Here is a 22,826-nt window from a genome sequence, read left to right as displayed (position 1 = left end):
AGCTCTTCCAACTTTTAGCGGAAAACACTCCGAATTTAAAAATTTTATAAGCCATTTCAAAACTTTCGTTGACAAAGACGACACTTTACATGATATTGAAAAATTCAATCATTTTCATAATATTTAATCATTTAATTTCGTGTTTAGCTGGAGACGCTTTAGGAACAGTTAGGGCCTTTCAAGTCACTGCGGAAAATTATCCCAAAGCCCTTGCTAGCCTGAAGCGGGTGTACGATAATGATTGTCTTATTTTTTTTTTCAACATATCGACACTTTTTAATTTGCAAAAAAAAAATCGCAGCCTTGAGCTACAGCCTTGAGAACCCTCATCGACACGGTAACAGTTTTGTATGACTCCTTGCTGTTTATGATAGACGCATTACTAATGCTATTTTAATACATCTGGTAATGAGCAAGGTCGATGCAAGAACTAAAAGAAAACAGGAAGAACAGTTAGATGATACTTTGCTTCCACTTTGGAGCGAATGTGAGGCGGCCCTCAACAGGCGATTCCAACACATTGTAGCGGAAGAGGCATCCAATCCAAAAACTGTTCAGCAGACCCAATCTAAGAATGAAAATAGGAGTTTTTCGTTTGTCGCTGCCAGGAACGACTCTTTTCAATGCGTGTATTGCAACTCAGCTGAACATCAGATTGGAAACTGCGCTTCCTTCGCAGCCCTAACAGTTCAGCAAAGATTCGATTTCGCTAAAAGAGCATGCATAAGCATTAACTGCTTAAGAAAGTCACACGGTCAAAAATAAGCAAATCGAACAGATGTAGAGTGTGCAATTCCTCACATCACACGTTGCTACACATATATTACCCAAACACATATCTCGCTTTGTCACCCCCTTCTCAGCCCTCATCAGCTGCCAAGAGGAAGCGTTATTGTCAATTGACACAACCCTGCAGAAATTTTGGTCTGTGGAGGACTTGCCGCCCAAGGCTAAACTCCAATCTCCTGAGCAATAACTCTGTCAACAACACTTTGAGAAAAATACTCAAAGATTGTCGCATCGTGCGTACTTCCACGCAGGTAGCGTTGAATGAGACGAAGTTTCTCAGGTCTTGCAAGAGGCAGGTTTTGAATTGGCAAAGTGGTTTTCAAACTGCCCAGAGTTATCCGCATCTGATAGAGCTGTAATGCCACTTATGGCAGACGCAGACGTAACTATGACCCTTGGGGTGGCTTGGTTACCGGTTAAAGATTACTTTCAATTTCGGTTGGATAATACTTTCCTGGGTCTTCGCGCGACAAAACGAAATATTTTGTCGGTGAATGCTCGACTTTTCGACCCACTTGGCCTCTTGAGTCCTTTGGTCACAAAGGAAAAGATGTTGTTGCAGGTACTGTGGTTTCGAAAATTAGATTGGGACGAGGCGCTGCAGATGCAGTTGCTTACATCGTGGGAGACATTTAAAGCAACGCTTCTGCAGCTGCCGAAAATTAAGGTATCGCGATTCGTCAACACAGATTCAAAGGTCCCGATTCAAATACATGGTTTCGCTGATGCTTCCATGCGAGCGTATGGAGCGTGCATCTACGTTCGTACTTAAACTGCTGAAGGCTTGAAAGTGTCTTTATTGACCGCCAAATCGAAAGTAGCTTCCCTCAAGATGAAAACTTTGCCTCGTCTTGAGCTGTGTCCAGCTCACCTTTTAGCAGACCCCTATAATCGTGTCAGTCCATAAATTGTCCTAAATTGGCCCACTGAGAATGTTTTCCTGTGGACAGACTCCCTGCCCTCGTCGTTGTCGGTTTTTGTTTCGAACCGAGTTGCAGAAATGCAGGAGTGGTCGGTGAAAGCATTATGAAGACACGTTCCCACGAAAGTCAATCCAGCAGGAATAGTGTCCCGAGTATGTGACGTAGATGAGCTTACGACGTCTATTTGGTTTGGTGGGCCTTCGTTCTTGCTAGCTCAGAAAATAATTGGCCTGTAAATAGACATTTACAGTCTAATGATGTAGTGTCGATGGAGCTACGCAAATCGGCACTAGCTCTCGTAGTTAGCCCAAAGCTAAATTATTATCTTCAAAAAATAGAGTCTGAGAGTGTTCGTGTGGATTTTTCGTTGTATTCAAAGGTGCAGAAAGGTATCAAAGCCCTTTGAAAACAGAATTTTGCCAAGAGAACTGGATTTCGCTTTTGAGAAAATTGTTGAAGTTATCCAATTTCACGAATTCACGGACGACATAAGTAGAATTCGGAAAAATAAACCGGTAGCGACGAATATTCAAAAGCTTACCCAATTCTTCAAGAAAATAAAGGTGTTCCTCGACATTGCTACGAGTTGGGGGTCGGTTATTCAATACTCCTATCCCGTACGAAGCCAAATTCCCGTTGTTTCTGTCTAAAAGCTCACAGTTCGTCAGATCCTATGTGCCATACCTGCACGTAACGAATTGTCCACGAGCTCTCGTAAGTCGCCTGCGCGAACAAATATGGCTAGCTAATGCTCAAGATGTCTGCCGACGAACAGTTCGGTCGTGCATGCGCTGCCTTCGCTGCAAGCCGCAACTCTTGACGCAAATTATGGGGAACTTATGGGAACCAGCAGAAAGACTTCGACCTCTCCGCCCGTTCAATATTTGTGGCGTTGATTTTTGTGGTCCCTTCAGCACAGCGTATCGTATCCGTGGTAAGCCACCGTACAAGTCGTACGTGGCCTTGTTCGTCTGTTTTGCGTCCAAAGCGGTCCATTTAGAATTAGTGTCGGACCTAAGCACTGAAGCGTTCTTGTTGGCATTTCAAAGGTTCGTGAGTCGTGGCGGGATTCCGGAGAAGGTGTGGTGCGGCAACACCACCAATTTCGTCGGCGCAGATCGCCACATGAGAGAGTTCCGAGCCCGTCTGGAGGAGCAGGGGGGCGAAACATTCGCATCAAAAAAGGATGCGAGTTTTCGTTCATACCGCCCAGAGCACCGAACTTCGGCGGACTATGGGAGGCAGGTGTGAAGTCTGCAAAACACCTGTTCTTTCGGACGGTAGGCCAAGATTCCTTGACCGCGGAGGTGCTCGGAACTGTCCTCACTAGCGTGGAGGCTCGGAGCTCTAAGCAGCGACCCGAACGACGGCGAAGCCCTGACCCCCAATCATCTACTCATCGGCGGCCCTCTTCTGGCCCCACCATCAGATCAGCCTGACCTGCTTGCGACGATGGCGAGGTGTCTCGTCTCTCAGGCACAGGTTTTGGCAGCGATGGTCCCGTGAGTACATCTTCAGCCTCCAGCAGCGGTCCAAGTGGCACCAAGGGGAGCCCAACATCGTCTTCGGAGCGCTCATCGTCGTCGCTGAAGACAACCTTCCGCCCCAGCAGTGGAGGATAGGCCGTGTGCTAGCGTTGCACGCCGGCGCCGTTAGCAAGGTTCGCGTGGCGGACGTCAGGACGCAGGAGGGGGAGTATCGGCGAGCAGTCCATCGACTGGCCCTGTTGTCCGTTCTGGGCTGAAGGACGTCGTCCTTTCAGAGGGGGCGGTGTTTTTGCACTTGGCACGTTTATTTAAATTGAAGTCACTAGTTGTAGGGCGAGAGCGGGAGCAAATAAAGCTTTCATCCGTTCGCTCTTGCGAATTCGCCCCGACTCTCGCCACCTTAGCATAAGTCAGGTTCCAAGAGAAATGATTGGAATATTAAATTTAGTGATCATTTGAACTCCATCGCTTTCGTCATCGCATTTTCGCACAAGTTTTACACAAGTTATCGCAAATAAATTATCTCAAATCCTACTGCAGTCACAAAAGTTTCGAAAACAAACTATTATTAAATTTTCACAGGTGTTCCGAGAATTACACTGTCTACTCACTGGATCCGCCAGCAAAAGGTATTGGCAAATGCTGAAAGACAAAGCAGGCGACCATTATTTTGGGTAACACTCTTTAACCCAAGCAATGACCAGAGCCTTTTCGACATCTGAGAACGACTATGTCACCATAAAAGATTTAATGGACGACGACGGGGATATACCAAGAGTTTGGAGCAATGCACAATTTGCAGTTTTAACTAAGAAATAAGATTTCAGAATCCAACCTTGTGGAGATATTGAAGAAGAACCTAAATTCTCAAATGGGAGCTTTTTTGTTGACGTCAGGCATATCTACACTAGTCAAGCTTAAGAGAGAAAGAACACGTGTCGAAACGACCGCGGCACGTTAACGAGATCATAAATAAATCGGAAAAAGAATATGAGCCCTCCATACTACCGTGATTATAAAGAAGATGAAGACGACAACTGGCCGACCCCGGCAAGACGGCGTTTATCAATACAAAAAAAGGAAAATTTTTAATATTTATTCAAATAAAAGTTCAAAAAGTAAGTAAGTTCCCACATCGAACTAACTCCACAGCTCAACTCCAAGGAGGACATCGACTGCTATGCCAATGCACTGGAGTCTGTACTCGTCGCAGCAGCCAAAGTCTCTACACCGCAAGGGAGGGATGGGCACACACACCAACACAAAACTAACCTTGAAATCGAACAGCTTGTTTTGGAGAAAAGACGTTTGAGGCGTGCTTAGCAAACCAGCAGATCGCCATCCTCAAAGCATAGTCTTAAGGAAGCTGGTCGCAGACTTACCAGGGCTCTAAGGCACGAAGAAGAAAAAGCACAACGCCAGTACATTGAGAAACTTTCACCCACCAGCACCAAGCATCCCCTGTGGAGGGCCCACCCAAATCTAAATGCGCCGGCCGAAACAGTAATTCCCGTAAGAGACTCTTCAGGCAGCTGGGCCAGAAGCGACAAAGACAGAGCCTGTACATTTGCTTTACACCTTCGAAATGTTTTTCAGCCAAACCCTGCAAATAATTCATTCACACTACCGTCGCCGCCAATTCGAGGTGGAACTGAGACGGCGCCTATTCTGTTCCAAACAAACGAAGTTGCAAAAGTCATCAGCGAGCGATTAAAAACAAAAAAGGCCCCAGGTGGTGATCTAATAACTCCTAAGATGTTAATTGAACTCCCAAACTGTGCAGTTGAGGTAATTTGTAAACTATTTAACGGGATTACACGACTTGGCTACTTCCCAAAAAAATGGAAAAAGTCGGTAACCATAATGATCCCAAAGCCAGGAAAAGATCACACAATACCTGCCTCATATAGACCGATAAGTTTACGCTCGTGTCTGTCAAAACTGTTCGAAAAATGCCTTTTGACACGCATAATCCCATATCTGGAAGAGCACAACATTATTCCGGCGCATCAATTTGGCTTTCGAGAAAGCCATGGAACAATAGAGCAAGTTAACAGATTAACAACAGAAATACGAACTGCATTCGACTCTCGGGAATACTGCAGTGCGGCATTCCTTGACGTTGCGCAGGCTTTCGACCGAGTCTGGCTCGATGGCCTTATGCATAAAATCAGAACGTTACTACCGGAAAACACTCACAGGATACTTAAATCGTACCTTTACAACAGAGCCTTCGCCGTGAGATGCAACACTACAATATCCGGCGATGACACGATAGAGGCTGGAGTTCCTCAAGATAGCGCCCTTGGTCCAACTCTATTTCTCCTTTACACCGCAGATATTCCCACGAACGAGCGGCTAACTACTTCTACATTCGCAGACGATACCGCGTTTTTAAGTCGGTCCAAATGCCCAATTCAGGCAACAGCACAACTAGCTGATCATCTCGTTGTAGTGGAGAGGTGGTTATCAGACTGGCGTATAAAAATAAATGCGCAAAAGTGTAAACACATAACGTTTACTCTTAACAGACAAACGTGTCCCCCGCTAACTCTGAATAACACGCCACTTCCACAAGCTGACGATGTAACGTACCTTGGCGTCCACCTTGACAGAAGACTTACATGGCGGAGACATATCGAAGCTAAGAAAATTCATCTAAATTAAAATCCAATAACCTCCATTGGCTCATAAACGCTCGCTCCCCCCTCTGCCTGGACTTCAAGGTTCTGCTCTACAATTCAACGCTTAAGTCAGTCTGGACTTACGGCTCCCAATTGTGGGGAAACGCGAGCAGCAGTAACATCGACATTATCCAGCGAGCACAATCAAAAATCCTGAGAACTATCACTGGGGCACCTTGGTATGTTCGGAACGACAACATCCACAGAGATCTGGGCATTCTACCCGTAAAAGATGAAATTTCAAAACAAAAGGCGTCCTACCACACCAAGCTAACTTCTCATCCAAACCAGCTCGCCAGGGGCCTAGCCAGGGTTGCCAACCGGACCCGATTGCAACGAAATGACCTTCCAGCTCAGCAATAGTTATTAGAGCCCTTACATCCCGCGTCAGTCAACTTGACTGTCAGATATAGCTTTTTAATTTAAGATTTTATATACTTATTGTTAGTCTCAATTCAGAGAAGATTCAATAAATAAAATGCATAAGTAAAAAAAAAAAAAAAAAAAAAATCAAATAAAAAAAAAAACATACGTTTCACCAGACTTTTTTCTTTATTCTGAGGGCAAATTAATGATAACAATAGCCCGGCTATCTCAGACAATAGAGCGTGAGACTCCTAAATCCCAGGGTATGGGTCGAGGCCACACTTTAGGGCAATAACAACAAAATTACAATCGCTCCTCGTAGTTTTTTTGCGAGTGCATTCCTTGCTTAATCACCATCGACGATCCTCGAGCGTGTTCAGGAGCGGCCTAAGGCGGGGTAAGGAACAAAACAAACAAAAAATAAAATAACAAGAGACAGAAGAAGAAAATGAAGAAGACACTTTGAAGGGCAGGTGGCGAAACACCGAAATTGGCCAATACAGTAACCAGCAACGAATTGGTCAGAGTAAGGAATTCACAAGAACATACAGCAGACAATGGGTGTGAGCAGCAATTATTACGAAACTTAGCAGAATCCAGAAGTAGGCCATTAAGCCAGAAAACGGTGAATGCTGTGGGAACACTTAGATGGCCCGGAAGCAATACCACCGGTATAAAAGGTCCCCTCACCTTAGGATCGAGCAATCACAGTCCAAGATAATTGAAAATCGGGAGTCGAAACATAAACAGAAACGACCGCGGAACCGCGTTGGTCCACTACCGGTGAAAACAGTATACGCGGAGGACCTAACCAAATGATTTAATTTGGAACCCGACAAAAACAAACTATTTATATATCATGGGATCTACAACCTCGAAGGCATCCGACAATACGGCAAACGTGATAAACAATGTCGAAATTGTAGACCACAAGGAGGACATCACTAAAGTCTACAATTTTTTGTGCCTCATTACTGGACTCTTGATCCTTATAATGATTCTGAATTTCCTCCGGATGTATAAGCGATCTGTGCAGATTCATCGGGACCACGGACACGAACTCGAGAAAATCGTTGCTGTCACTACCAATTGGCCAGAAAGGTGCCAACACTAAAATATCAACCCGTCCATAACTAACTAATACTTCATAACTAATTATTTAAATTTCGTCAATATAAGACTCGTCAGAACAATCAACAATACCCAACAATAATAAATGAACAATTAAATACAAGCAATACAAATGACCAAAGTTTTTATATGTAATTGGAACCCCCAGGAGAAACCACTGCTAGAAGCGCTACCGTCAATCATCGCCAGTGCCGTTTCCACTCATCTCTTCCTCGCAATTCGTTTCGCAATAAAGCGAATACTTATTTTTCTGTTTGTGGAAAATTACCAACATTGCTCAATTCTAAGAAATATCAATTAAAATTATTTTTTTTTTATATAAATTAATACAAACATTTATTAATAATGTTATGTATAATTATAATGTGAAGCAGAAGTCAATAATGTCTTGGTAAACGTCCATAAAAGGGGGAGCTGGAGCAAATGGAAAATCTCTGGTCTAGAACAATGACGTAGCTTTTGACTGACGACATTGAGAATAGAAGATCGCATTGCAGTGGCCGGCAGCGATCCATCGGCATACGGAACCTATGGAGGGGCAGGGTATAGCAGCCACACGCTGTTTTAAGACATATAATAATTATTCATATTGATTATTGTAATTATTTTAATTATTTCCAGCTTTTAGCAGGTGAATTTGTTTTCAATTTGTTGCAATAAATAAAATAAGACCCATAACTTTTTTTAACTTCTAAAAAATTAAATAATAGCCGGATTCCATTGGCTCATTCAAAACGCATTCGCCTAATGCGAATTTATTTATTACACAGGGCTTTCCATAAGTCTAAATGACGCATTTAAATAAGTGCAAAAGATTAATATGATTATAAATCATTCGTCCCGAACATTTTTAGAAAAATACCGTATAATACTATTATTAACCGATATTTCGTTAGTGCTACCAATACAACATCTGGTTTTTATATGTAAGGCTGGAGCAATTTTTGTTTTCTTTTGGATATAAAAACTTATTTTGCGACAAATTACTGAAAACAAGAACTAGCGTAGCTAATCCTGGTCACAGGTCCACAATGCATTACTGCTGCATCTCTGGCAGGAAAAAACCCTCACATATACGGCGATCCTTGCTATCACCACCATCAGCTTCCCTTTCTTGTCGCCCAAGTTGGCAAATGCCTCGATATCATTGTGGATGACCTGCTGAGCACTAAAGATATCCGTAAACTTGATTATATTCATGATTTTTAATTCATCGCTTTTTGATTTGCGACAATTTAAAAGCAAACAAACCCAGATCAGCTGTTCGTGCCACTCACATGCGGGAGTAGCATTAGCTAAATGCTAATGCGCCAATGGAATCAGGCACATTTAAAAAGCCCACTAATGCGGCAATGGAATCAGGCTATAAGAAGGCTTGACGGTAGACTGGCAGTGTGAATTGGAGTTTCACTTTTGCACCGTCTTCTCATCGTTCCTCCCATAAGTACTGTAATGTGAATAGGCTATTACGGTTTTTGTGAGGATGTTGGAGTTTTTTATTTCACCTTCTTTGGCCACACAAGGAATGTTTGTCATAAATGTTTTCTTTTAAACCACTTTTGTTATACTGAAGGTAAAATATAAAAAAAAAATGTTTAAAATAATTGAACTCAATCTGTCGAATTTTATTTACTAAAACAAAAAATTTTCAAGTATTTACATCATAATAAATTTAAAAATCATTCTATTAAACAAGGACTATTGACATTATTAATAATAAACGACTTTATTTACATATAAGAAAGAGCGTAAGTCGACAAATTTTTCAGTATTTTGTAGAGTACAAATTAAATTTTTTTTAAATACAGGTCTGTGCAGGAATATTTCGGACTTCGAAGCAGTGCTTAATAAAAACAACAAAACACAATGTAAGTAAATTATTTTAAATAAAAAAAAAACATTTTGGGTTTAAAATCGGTTTTTCAATGGGAAACATACGTACAAAAGTATGTTTTCGAACTAAAGCGTTTATAAACGCAACAATTTAATGCAATTGATTTTGTAACAATTTATTTATTTATTTACATTTTTATTTCGTCAACAGATTTAACCAAAGCTGGCTACTTAAATAACTATTAACTAAACATTTGTATTATTAAAACTGCAATAAAGTATTATAGATCGGCTTTAAATTTGTGAACACAGTTCAGCGATACGAAAGCCGAAGAACGATGTATGTATAAAGACGACATTTAACGGAATAGGAAGGAGCGGGCTTAACAAAGTTTATAGACTGATATTGTATTATATTGTATAGATTGAATTGTTATACCCTTTCAGAGGGTATTATAATTGCAGTCAGTGAAGCTGACATTTCCGACCCTAAAAAGTATAGATATTTTTGAGTTAATCCATCCGTCCGTCCTGCCGACCGTTTCTACACTAAATAGTCTCTCAGATTAAAAGCTATCTGCATAGAACTTTGCAAAAGTTATCTTTCTGTTGCAGGTAGTATATAAGTCGGAACCAGCCAGATTGGACGACCATCTCATTTAGTTCCCAAAAAAAAAGGTAGCGCAAATTATAACTGCTGTTTTTTCATATTTTACTTTTGTTCTTAGACGCACAGTAACTATTTAAATTTTATTGAAATCAGACGACGATGGAAACAATCAGAATACTACAAAATAAATGAAAAAGTTGAAACTTATTATTATAAAAATTAAGCACATTTAGATTGAAGATCAACTTGAAGTCATTTTTACCGTTGGTTATCGTAACTACAGCGGCTCACAGCCTATTTGATGCAGAGCCCATTTTAAAATATATTCGGCTGTAACTCTTAAAACGCAAAGAGCTATCTTAAAAATATTAAAGGCATATAATAGATTTATATATTTAATGTAATAAAGGAAAATCGTTTATTTCATACGAAGAAGTCAATGGGTTAATATAACAAAAAACAAACATTTTCCAATTTTATTAGGCCACAGCTTAAATGATGCACCTTACATTTAGTCTTAAATAATTAACATAAAAGTCTTCAAAATATTTTCAGTACTTTGTATGATAGCTTTTGGCTTTAATGACGACATTCAGGCGTGATGGCATTGAATCCACCTGTTTTTGGGTCGTTTCTGGTCCTATTTTAGACCAAAAGGGCCATTCATAGATGTTCCTTGCAGATAATATTGGGTTTCCGTATGCTATTTTCCAGTAAAGCCCACAAATTCTTTATAACATTCATATCTGGTGGCTGTGCCGGCGGCGTCTCCATATGATGACAATTATATATCAGCCATGCTGCACAATTGAGGCTTTGTGCTTGGGGTCATTATCCATTATCCTGGTAGTACCTAAAACAATCACGGATTTGAAGCTTCACAGCAAACTGAAGCAAATTTTTCTATAGTATATCAAGGTACATGTTTTTGTCCATTATGCCCTCGATAAACACCAAATTCCACACTCCGGCTGCCGACATACAGGCCCAAACCATGACGCTTCCATCTCCATGTTTAACGGTGGGCTTAAGGTTCTCCTTTTGAAGCTCGGTATTTGGGATTCTAGTATTAAGTATTCCAGTAGTCAGATGAATTACAAATGTGTTCCTTAGCGAAGTTTAGTCGAGCAACTTCATTCTTTTTGCTTATAAAGGGTTTGTTCATGGCTACTCGACCATTAAAGTCGTGATCACGGAGCAGCAGGCGAATAGTTGCTGCGCAATATGACTTGCCTAGTCTTTGGTGAATCTGCTCAGTAAGTTTTGGCGCTCGCCATAAGCGTTGAAAATCTTATTCGGTGCGTTTCTGCCCTTATTTTCGACTCGATTTTAGTGAACGTAGCGTTTAATATTATGCTGAACAGTATACATACATTAAACATAACACAACGTTGTTAACGACGTTGTTGCTTTTCATCACGCATTGCACCCCTTAGGAAGTAAACCTCGACCATGATAGTACACGTTATTTTAGTTTGCCGATACTCAAACTCATCAACTATCGTTTGGGTACAAAACTGCCGACGAAACTTCACTGTGATGTAGACATTGGTTGAGCTTTGTAGTTACTTTGATAGCGATCCGCTATTTTTTTGTAGACTGCAAGATAATTTAAGATAATTAATTACTGAATGTAACAGGTACATTATTATTTTATTCAACATGTGACTTGTTATTTGGTCGTGTTGTCTCTCATCGAGCCCCAACGCACTATCATTTTCAAATTTTCAGGATCCATGATCCTTGGGTCCTGATTACGAATAAATAGGTCAAAGTTTGCGACAAGACCGATTGCTTTCAAAATAACGGTAAAAACCGTTATTTTTGTTATGCTCTGGCAATTTCTTGCAATATATGAAAAAAACTCAGACAAAAGTTGTAGATCTAATTGAAATACAGATTTTATGATTAAAGTTAATCTCTAATGAGGTATCGACCAAAATGCTTTGCAACCGTCATTTTAAACGAGCGGCGAAGTATGTGGGTCGATCTGGCAACATCACCTAGATAGGATTGAGCAAATTTTCGTAACGTTTATAAATATATCGCGTTTAAGGATTTTTTTCGATGTATAATAGGGTTGTAAATTTATTAAAAATCGTATCGATGATAAATGCTTTTAAAAAAAATTATCATTTTGATATTTGAAAATATCGATTTATCGTTTTTTTTTTATATATTTTAATGTTTAAATAGCCTGATTCTATGCCGCATTAGTGTACTTTTTAAATGTGCCTGATTCCATTGGCGCATTAGCATTTAGCTAATGCTACTCCGACATGTGAATGGCACGAACAGCTGATCTGGGTTTGTTTACTTTTGAATTTTGGCAAACCAAGAAAAATTAATTAAAATTAATGCATATAAGTGGGTTTACTCGGACTTCCATGATCCCCGGATAAGGAAAAACTTTTTTAAAATTTATTATTTTCAATTTTTATTAAACAACATAATTACAAGTTAGCCATTTTATATGGGATGGGGTATTTTTATATCTGTTACTCGTGGAGTAAAACGGTAATTGTAATTGTTGAAAAGTATGTAACAGGTAGAAGGAAGCATCTCCGAACCTTGATCAGGATCGAAAGCCGAGTCCATGTCCGCCTGTCAGTATGTCCGTCTGTACGACTTTCCGTCTGTGTGAATGCCGAGATCTTGAAAACTATAAAAGCAAGTGATTTGTGATTTGAATTGCAGATACATCTTACGCAGCTGAAGTTTATTTCAAACCAAAGCTACACCCACTTTAACGTCCACAAACTTACATTTATAATATAATCATCCTTTTCAAAATCAACATTTTTTCAAACTATGGTTTTCTACAATTGTATCCCAGCAAGAATTACAAACGTTAACATGGTTACATGGTCGCAACAAAACAGATTTGGGGTTCTCAAGGCAAACGTGTTCATTTGAAAAATTGCACTATTGGACAACTGACTTAAATTATAAACACTTAAAGGAATTGCCGAGATTTGGTGGTCCTAGTTGACTTCTTGAATACAGATATGTTTTTAAGTCCTTCCTTTAAATTAAATCAAACTTAAAACAAAAAAGAAAGCAAACTTCGGCAAGCCGAAGTTCATATACCCTTGCAGCTATTGCAAGAATTAAATACTTTTGAAAACATTAAAATTATGATTTAATTGCGTTTATGTTGGAAAACATTGAAGCTATGATGACTGGCAGCTCAAATATTAGATAGTTATTTTATATATTTTTATTATTTCTATGGGAGCTATGTGATATAGTCGTCCGATTTTGATGAAATTTAAACCGTAATTCTGAAATAATTACCCAATACTATATGTCGAAGGACTAAGAAAAAAATTAAAAAACAGCTAAGTTATAATTTGTATACCCTTGCAGAGTGTATTATAATTTCAGTCAGAAGTTTGCAACGCAGTGAAGGAGACATTTCCGACCCTATAAAGTATATATATTCTTGATCAGCATCACTAGCAGAGTCGATCTAGCCATGTCCGTCTGTCAGTCTGTCCGTCTGTCCGTCCGTTTCTACGCAAACTAGTCTCTCAGTTTTAAAGCTATCTGCATGAAACTTTCCCAAAAGTTGTCTTTCTTTTGCAGGTAGTATGTAAGTCGGAATGAGCCGGATCAGACGACTATAGCATGTAGCACCCATAGGAACAATAAAAAAAAAAAATAAAAAAAAATTTGGACTTTGCTTTTTTTTAATTTTTTTTTTATTTTTTCGACATATAGTAATGGTTAAACATTTCTGAATTACGGTTTAAATTTCATCAAAATCGGACGACTATATCATATAGCTCCCATAGGAAAAATCGGAAAAAAACACATACAAATTATAACTTTGCTGTTTTTTAATTTTTTTTATTAGTTCTTCGACATATAGTAATGGTTAAATATTTCAGAATTACGGTTTAAATTTCATCAAAATCGAACGACTATACTATATAGCTCCCATAGAAATAATATAAATATATAAAATAACCATCTAATAATTAAGCTGGAAATCATCATAGCTTTAATGTTTTTAAACATATATGCAAGTAAATCTTAATTTTAATGTTTTCAAAAATAATTAAATTCTTGCTGCAAGGGTATATGAACTTCGGCTTGCCGAAGTTTGCTTCCTTTCTTGTTTTTTCATTTTTTTTCCTATGGGAGCTATATGATATAGTCGCCCGATTTTGATGAAATTTAAACCGTAATTCTGAAATAATAAACCATTATTATATGTCGAAGAACTAAAAAAAAAATTAAAAAACAGCAAAGTTATAATTTTTTTTTATTTTTTTTTTTCGATTGTTCCTATGGGAGCTATATGCTTTAGTCGTCCGATCCGGCTCATTCCGACTTATATACTACCTGCAATAGAAAGACAACTTTTGGGAAAGTTTCATGCAGATAGCTTTAAAACTGAGAGACTAGTTTGCGTAGAAACGGACGGACAGACGGACAGACTGACAGACTGACAGACGGACATAGCTAGATCGACTCTGCTAGGGTCGGAAATATTTCCTTCACTGCGTTGCAAACTTCTGACTGAAATTATAATATCCTCTGCAAGGGTTTAGTTATACCAAAAACTAATTTTTAACCTATTAAACACGCACCTTTTTAAAACACTGTTTCTCGAAGTAATTAAGTATATGGTAAAAGCGGTAAATACAAACATTTTAAGAAGAGCACATGAGCAAGTTTGTTACATTTAAGAATTTTTTCGATTCCGGATGTCTTTTTGATTGGTTCCACGTAGTTTGTGAACTATTTTTTCCCACAGTTAAGCCAGATCAGGTCTTCCTCAGTATATCAACGTTTTTATATTATATTCAGTGTAATTTAGTAATTAAAGGTATAAAGGTTGTAGTTGCTCAGTTCCTGGTCAGAATGCTTCTGCAGCTCGTCTACTTGATCCAGTCCAAGCAAGCCTCGCTTGCCGGCGCTGCTTGTAGTTGGCGTCGGCTTCGTCGACACAGCAGTTTTGCCCCGCTTGTGTTTTTCGTATTATTAGATATTGCAACTTTCGGCCGCCGTGTCTTGTGACTGTGCTGCTGGAAAAACTTGATTGTCGCCGGCCCGAATCTGCTGATGTTGGGTGACAACGGAAGCCGTGAGTGTCAACGGCACTTGGAATGCTGGTAACGCTTTGGGCAGTCACCGGATATTGCGACAGCGCTTGGATTGTGCGGTTCCTCACAGGGCGGGGGAGAATTTTCGTTTAACGTCAATTTCCTCTACACTTTCAGTGTTTCTAATTAAAATATAACATTAAAATACATGAGTAATACTGCAACAGCACAAAAAAAACATGAATATACTATATGTGTCTTATAGACATCGGTGCGCTGAAAGCGAACAGATGAACATTTTCTAAAATGCAAAAAAAGGTATGTACATCTAATTGTGTCGCGCAAAATATAATCCTTTCACATACATATAATGTTTACACAGGTTCACGCAACTTTTTTGTTGGAATCAAAAAGAAGTAAATTAAGCAAACCTTAAAAAATATAATATATGTTAGAATAAAAGCAATGTTCCAGTGCCGTATTAGTGGACTTTTTAAATGTGCCTGATTCCATTGGCGCATTAGCATTTAGATATTGCTACTCCGACATGTGGGCTGATCTGGGTTTGTTTACTATTGAATTGTCGCAAATCAAAACGAAATGAACTAAAAATCATGAAAATGAGCGAGGTTTCGGAATTCTTTATCGCCCAGCAGGACGTCCACAACTTGAATGCTATTTTTTTTCATTTATTTTTCCGGTTGTTCCTATGGGAGCTATATGCTATACATGTCCGACGCACGGACAGACGGATGCTGATCAAAAATATATATACTTTATCGGGTCGAAGATGTCACCTTCACTGCGTTGCAAGCTTCTGACTGAAACTATAATACCCTCTGCAAGGGTATATATATGCACTAACACTGGCTGGCACTGGCACTAATTTCTGGCTGGTGGGTTTTGCTCTTGTATATGTACTGACAGTTTAACGGGTGTTGGGTTTACGCCGAGAAATTCATAACCCAAAAACAAACATCGATATCCGTCTGCTGGTTGGAGGACCTTTTTTCGCAGACAACTGGTATCAGTTTATCTTAACTTTTTGTGTTTCCAGTACGGCAGAATGCGGTTTCCCGTCATAGAGGGCGCGACCTGAATTGATTGGCTGCACTTGTTTTGTGTTTATTTATTGTAGAGAAGCTTTTGTCTATGGTTAGTATTTAAAATCTCAAAACCAATCACGAAGCATACTTTTGGGATTCCATGAAAGAGATCCAAGAAGCCCTTCTTAAAGACAACAGACTTAAACCTTGGGTGCAACAGTTGTGTAAAACTGTATTTTGTGCAATACAGTATTAACAATCTCTGCATATATTGTAAAATAACAAAAAAAGGAAATACTTACCCAATTGACGCGGACTCGAACCCATAACACATTAAAAACTGAAGGAGCAAAAAATTTAAAAAAAAAGATTTTGACTTCCTTTTTTTGGTTTTGAAATTATTTATATAGCTTACTTATCACGATCCGCAGTCTCTGTATGCATATACATTTTGCTCTTATACTATTCCGTTAGCTAAACTTGTTATTACTTGTAGGAAATATAGGCAGTGAAAACACCTTATTTAAAATTGTTTAAGGGTTCTATTCTTTTAATTCATACATACCTTCATGACTATTGAACTTAATTTTAATGGTCAAAAATTTAGTTTTACAGTTAATTTATTTTCAGAATTTATACCTAAAATGTTACCATTGAAAATTGTTTACCGTGTCGCTAATAACAATATAAATGATTTCCTTGGCAGATGGATGGACAACAGAGTAAGAGCTCTGATTTTTGGACTACGCAGTTTGATTAGGCTCCGATATCTACTAACCGCCCTTGGATTTTACGACCGCGTCGCTTTTATATATTTTGATGATAACTTGAATTTTTTTTTAATTCTCTCAGTTTTCCTTACTGCACACAAGTATTCGTGTACCATATTTGTTAATACAGTCGGCCGACGATATCGCGAACGAGTCACCGAAACTTATCTCTTATTTTTGCGTTAGTGACAGTAGTGCTTGAAAATTTTAATTTAGCCGGATAAGAGAAAAAAATACAAGACAAATACAAAGGGGACAGCTATAGTCGAGTTCCTGGACTATTAGATACCCATTACCCAGCTAATAATTATCAAACAATTTTGTTATAGCTGCGCCATTTGCCGAACTGCTTTGTCAATACTACAAGCAAAGAACGATCTTATGCAGAGCAGCAGCAAAGCGCACACGAACTGTATAAACCGCTGTCGGCACACACAAATTGAGAAGTTCCCCCCTGCAAATTACTCACACAAATTAAGTACGAGCATTTATTAGTACCATATGTGTGCTCTCCGCTGTTTTTCGTTAACGAACTTGGTTTTTTTTTAAATATGCTGTGACGTCATAACAAAACATATTTGCCAATAATATTTAAAAAAAAGCTCGCTTATAGCTAAGATCTTAAATGTCCCAAAGTGATTTCTCGATTTCTGGGCGTGGCTTAGTAAAATTGCGCTGCGTAAGAATTACAAGAACCTGCATGTCAAATCCTTAATCTCTACCTTTAATAGTTTCCGAGATCTCGACGTTCATAGACAGACAGACAGACGAACAGAAAGACATCTTGTGCTGTTTCTTTCTCCAACGATATTCTTGGTATAAGCCTTGTGGCGCCTGGACAACTTCTGGTGGTTTGGGGTATTCCTCTGAGAGGGGTAATTCAAAAATCTATATTCTATATATATATATATATATATGTAAGGATCTACCTCTGTGAGAAACTTCATGCTCCGGACAATGCTCATAAGTACATAAGTTCATTTTAAGGTAAAATCGTAACAACTCTCCTTTTAAAATTCGTCTCACTGATTCCCATTTCTCTAAGGCACTTGATTCTTTGATTCTAGACTTTGGCCAGTTAATAGTTTAGTACATGAGTATCTTCAGAAAGAAGAAGAAGATGCTTAAAAAAACTGAGAAAAACAAATTTGTCAATTTTATTCCAAAATGTGCGAAGTCTGTATGAAGCCGTTGATTCCACCTTATCATAATGGGCGATTTCAACATATTTCAACATATTTATTCAATAGACTGCAATCTCCTTTTTGCCGAAAACCTGCACGACTTTATCGACGGCCTGACGGACTTGTCTCTGGCTATATTAACTTTGTTAAGAACAATATGAATAGACTTCTTGATCTTTATTAATAACGACACTCTCGAAAATGTCCCTTTCTTTTCTCTGCCTGAAGACCCTTTGTGATACCGCGTGGATCTGTGTCCCCTTTCCTATACTATTGTCTGCTGCTCTTACCGCAGCTGACCTAGCATAGCTCCCATCCGGTTGCTTTCATGAATTTTATTATTCCCTTTAGGTTTATACTCCCCAGTTCAGATAGACTGCTCATGAAGGGATTCCCTAAGTGGCACAGTCTAGATCTGCATAGGGCCGGGCAGGAACACAACAGTTGTTCCACTTCCTCCTCGTCTCTGCAGCTTCTGCAGAAATCGTTTGGGGCGCGCCCAGTCTGCTGGCATGTGTGCCGACCAATCAATGGCCTGTAAGCACTCGTATTAGCATTCCGGTACTCGGTACGGTTTAGCTTTAAAAGTTCAGAAGTTCTCTTCGCATTAATAATTGGCCATGTCTGGCGAGAGATGCGACAATATCTTACGTGTGTCCATGCTAGGCTCGCAAGTTCTATATATTTGTTTTTAATGTTTAGCTTGCAGGTGGCCATCGGCATACCAATGTTCTCCTTGTCCGGAAGGAGAGAAACGGTAGTGACATGCCTGTCCAACTCATCTGCAATACAATTGCCTGCAATGTTTCGGTGACCCGGGACCCATATTAGGTATATTTTATACTGCAAAGCCATCTCATGTAGAGATTTGTGGCAGTTTGGTACAGTTTGAGAGTTTCTATTCGTCGATATAATCGACCTGATAGCCGCTTGACTATCACTGTAGATGTTTACCCATTTCTTTTGACAGTTTGCATCGTTTAGGAGCAACAAAGCTTCATTTATAGCATATACTTCCGCTTGTAAGACACTGCAGTGATCCGGAAGTCTGAAGGATTTCCTGATGTTAAGTTGGTCGGAGGATATTCCTCCTCCGACTTGATTATTTAATTTGGAACCGTCAGTGTAGAAGTTGACTGCCTCTTTTAGGCCCGGTAGACCTTGCTCCCAGTCTTCTCTGGTTGGAAGTAACGATTCAAAGGGGGTGTGACTGTATTCAATTGGTTCGCATAGATCCGTTTTAGGTGGGGTCGTTGTGCCTTGCTGGAGAATCTTCGCATGACCATATGTTTGGGTTTCCATTGCCCTAAGTCTCGCACTCGAACCGCAGCTATCTTGGCCCGCTTCATGCCGGCTAAGTCCAGGCTGGAAAGGTTCAGAATAGCATTTAGCGCCTCGTTGGGGGTGGTGCGAAGGGCTCCGCTTATGCATAAGGATGCCATTCGTTGAACTTTGTTAAGGATGCAGTATCATCCTTTAATTTGACATTGCAGTCGTCGATCAATAATTTCGTTCCTGAAGTATCGGTAACTGACCGTCATGGTTCAATAGGCACTTGTCTTACCTCAAAGTTACAAAACCAACTCTGCGGTGGATTTTTCCAATTATGTCACGAACCGTGCGCTGTTTATTAATGATTCTAAACATTGTTATGAATGCTACATCGCTTAATGTAGAGAAAACATTCGTAAAGATCAGAAACATTAACATTTTATTATTCCAATTCATAAAAAAGGCTCAAGGTCCGATGTGGAAAATAATCGTGGTATAGCCAAACTTTCTGAAATACCTAAGCTTTTCGGGCAGCTGGTCACTTGTGAGCTTCAACATATGTGTGCCTCCATCATTTCTCCTGCACAGCATGGCTTTGAAAAACATCGGTCGACTACTACTAATATTCTTGAATTTTCTTCTCTCATCCACCGTAGTTTCCTAAATAAACTAAAGATAAACTGACTTCAGCAAGGCATTTGATTCAGTTAACTATAGCCTTCTCCTTTATAAACTTTCTCTTCTTGGTTTTCCACCCAATTTACTTAACTGGATTTCGGCCTATCTTTCAAACACAACTCAGCGCGTTCTTTCCAATAATCAACTTTCCTCCTTCCTAAATGTTTTTTTTCTGTTGTCCTCCAAGGAAGTCACCTGGGGCCACTACTTTTCGTTCTTTTTATTAATGATCTTCCAGAAGTGTCATTTGCCTCTACTCTAATGTATGCGGACGTTGTAAAAATTTGCCTATAATTCTCTGACCAAATGTCATACTTTCGACTACAGTCTGACACAGATCAATTACAATTATGGTGTTCCAACAATTTATTGCTTCTAACCACTCTAAATTCAAATATATGTCCTTTGTCCCACACACTCTCTTACCATCTTGAAGCTGTGTGGTCTACAAGGAGTTGAAAACCCGCATTCCACGAGTGAGAACCACGCGCCTTCAAAATCCTCAAAACGTGTACACTTACTCAAAAACGACGCCGGGCTGCTAGATCCTCATTTGGTCAGCTTAATACCCAAAAGGGCTTCTCATACGCTGATACCCTTCGATCAGGAACGGAAAACCTACTCCAGGCTAATCTAGGAAACCTTCAGCAGGTCCCAGGACAGACACAAAACACACTGGAATCATTAATGGTAACCATGTAACAAAGTATGATAGAACTTATGTCCTTCATGAAAACGACCATGCAAACAATGGTTCAAAACCAGAACATGGTGCTACAGTTGCTTGCAGCTAAGCAATCCAACTAATTGATGGCAAGCCTACGAATAAGCATATGGTACGCCAATGGCGTTTCCCGGCACAAACTTGAAATAACACAGTTCGCGAATGTAAATCATATCGACATTATGCTACTGGTAGAGACGCACCTCACAAGCAAATACAATACAAACAGATATTCCGGATGGTAAAACCTAGCTACATTTTCATCAAAGGCTTGCAAAAAACTACTTGCAGGCCACGACTATCAGAGTGCAGCCAGGTAACGGAAACCTTTCTATAGCCGCCGTATACTGCCCGCCTTGCCTTACAATCTCTGAAAGACAATTCATTGATTTTTACAGCTTACTCGGAGATCGATTCATAGCTGCAGAAGACTATAATGCTAAACATACGCACTGGGGATCACGACTCGTGACTGCCTAAGGAAGGCAATTGTATAAAGCAATCATCAAACTGAACAAGAAATTGGACTATGTTTCCCCTAGTAGCCCTACATACTGGCCAGCAGACCACAGAAAAGTCCCTGACTTAATAGATTTTGCGGTGACAAAAAACTTTCCCCGCAATACAATTAACGCTAAAGCGCTTTGTGATCTTTTTTCATCTGATTTTCGCCAGTGCTAATAACTCTTCTTCAATGACCAGAAACCACAGACCACCCCACAGGCTGACATCGCACAGAACCAACTGACTAAAATATAAAAAGTAGGTTAGCTCTCACATTAAACTAACCCCGCAGCTCAACATCGAAGCGGACATGGACTGTTCTACCGATGCTTTTGAAGATATACTCGTGGCAGCAGCCACTATTTCAACACCAAAATTGAAGGACGTGCAAACCAACCATTTCAAAACAAATCTAAAAATTTAACAGCTTGTACTGGGAAAGAGGCGACTGCGACGTGCTTGGCAAGCGAATAGATCGCCATCCTCAAAACAACCTCTTAAGGAAGCCATACCCACACTAAACCGAGCCCTGAAGAAGTACGCTGAAGATTCACAACTACGGTACATCGAAAAACTTTCGCCAACCAATACAAAATAACCTCTGTGAATGGGCTCACCCAAACCTGAGCTCTCCAATCAACACAGTCACTCCGATAAGAAATTCATCAGGTAGCTGGGCCCGCAGCGACGAAGATAGAGCCGAAACTTTTGCTTCAAATCTCCGAAAAGTCTTCCAGCCGAACTCAGCCACTGGTTCATTTGTGTTACCACAAACCGAATCTGAAACTAATTCCATACCAACACTGTTTCAGACAAAGGAGATCGCGAAAGTCATAGGGGAACTGAAACCGAAAAAGACCCCGGGCGGTGACCTTATAACCCCAAAAATGTTAATTGAACTTCTCTCGGCGTCTATCCTAGAAAATGGAAAAATCTACTATCATAATGATACCGAAACCCGGAAAAGACCACACAATTCCGTCGTCCTACAGACCAATTAGTTTATTATCGTGTCTGTTTAAACTGTTGGAAAAATGCCTTTTAACACGCATAATACCATATCCGGAAGCTCACAATGTCATGGCTTTGAAAAACATCGGTCGACTACTACTAATATTCTTGAATTTTCTTCTCTCATCCACCGTAGTTTCCTAAATAAACTAAAGATAAACTGACTTCAGCAAGGCATTTGATTCAGTTAACTATAGCCTTCTCCTTTATAAACTTTCTCTTCTTGGTTTTCCACCCAATTTACTTAACTGGATTTCGGCCTATCTTTCAAACAGAACTCAGCGCGTTCTTTCCAATAATCAACTTTCCTCCTTCCTAAATGTTTTTTTTTCTGTTGTCCTCCAAGGAAGTCACCTGGGGCCACTACTTTTCGTTCTTTTTATTAATGATCTTCCAGAAGTGTCATTTGCCTCTACTCTAATGTATGCGGACGTTGTAAAAATTTGCCTATAATTCTCTGACCAAATGTCATACTTTCGACTACAGTCTGACACAGATCAATTACAATTATGGTGTTCCAACAATTTATTGCTTCTAACCACTCTAAATTCAAATATATGTCCTTTGTCCCACACACTCTCTTACCATCTTGAAACTCTAATTTAGAACGTATTACGCAAGTGTTCTATTTGATAGCAAGTCATATTTCTGTCATCATTGACAGAGCTAAGAGTGTTTTAGTCTTCATAAAACGTTGGGCCAAGGACTTGACGACCCGTATACAACCCTATTTTGGAATACTGCGCATGTGTATGGAATA

At 39.6% G+C, this 22,826-nt stretch overlaps 1 protein-coding gene across 4 annotated transcripts in view; it reads left to right on the top strand.

The window, feature by feature from the left end:
- Positions 1 to 8,920: 8,920 nt before the first annotated feature.
- The window catches only part of LOC108134775 (dnaJ homolog subfamily C member 16), a 412,650-nt gene continuing 398,744 nt past the window's right edge, over positions 8,921 to 22,826 (top strand). The window contains exons 1-4 of one of the 4 annotated variants that reach the window (XM_041708562.1): positions 8,921 to 8,953; positions 9,034 to 9,128; positions 9,189 to 9,248; positions 9,425 to 9,553. The gene's annotated coding sequence lies outside the window, so the exon portion shown is untranslated. Of the gene's footprint in view, positions 8,954 to 8,977; positions 9,129 to 9,188; positions 9,249 to 9,424; positions 9,554 to 22,826 lie in introns of those variants that run through there. The other 3 variants (XM_041708563.1, XM_041708561.1, XM_041708564.1) reach the window with 3 other exon arrangements.

Source organism: Drosophila elegans, unplaced genomic scaffold (assembly GCF_018152505.1).
Source record: "Drosophila elegans isolate 14027-0461.03 unplaced genomic scaffold, ASM1815250v1 contig_271, whole genome shotgun sequence".
Taxonomy (NCBI): domain Eukaryota; kingdom Metazoa; phylum Arthropoda; class Insecta; order Diptera; family Drosophilidae; genus Drosophila; species Drosophila elegans.
The sequence above is the reverse complement of the archived record's forward strand: the minus strand, read 5'-3'. Positions and strand labels throughout refer to the sequence as shown.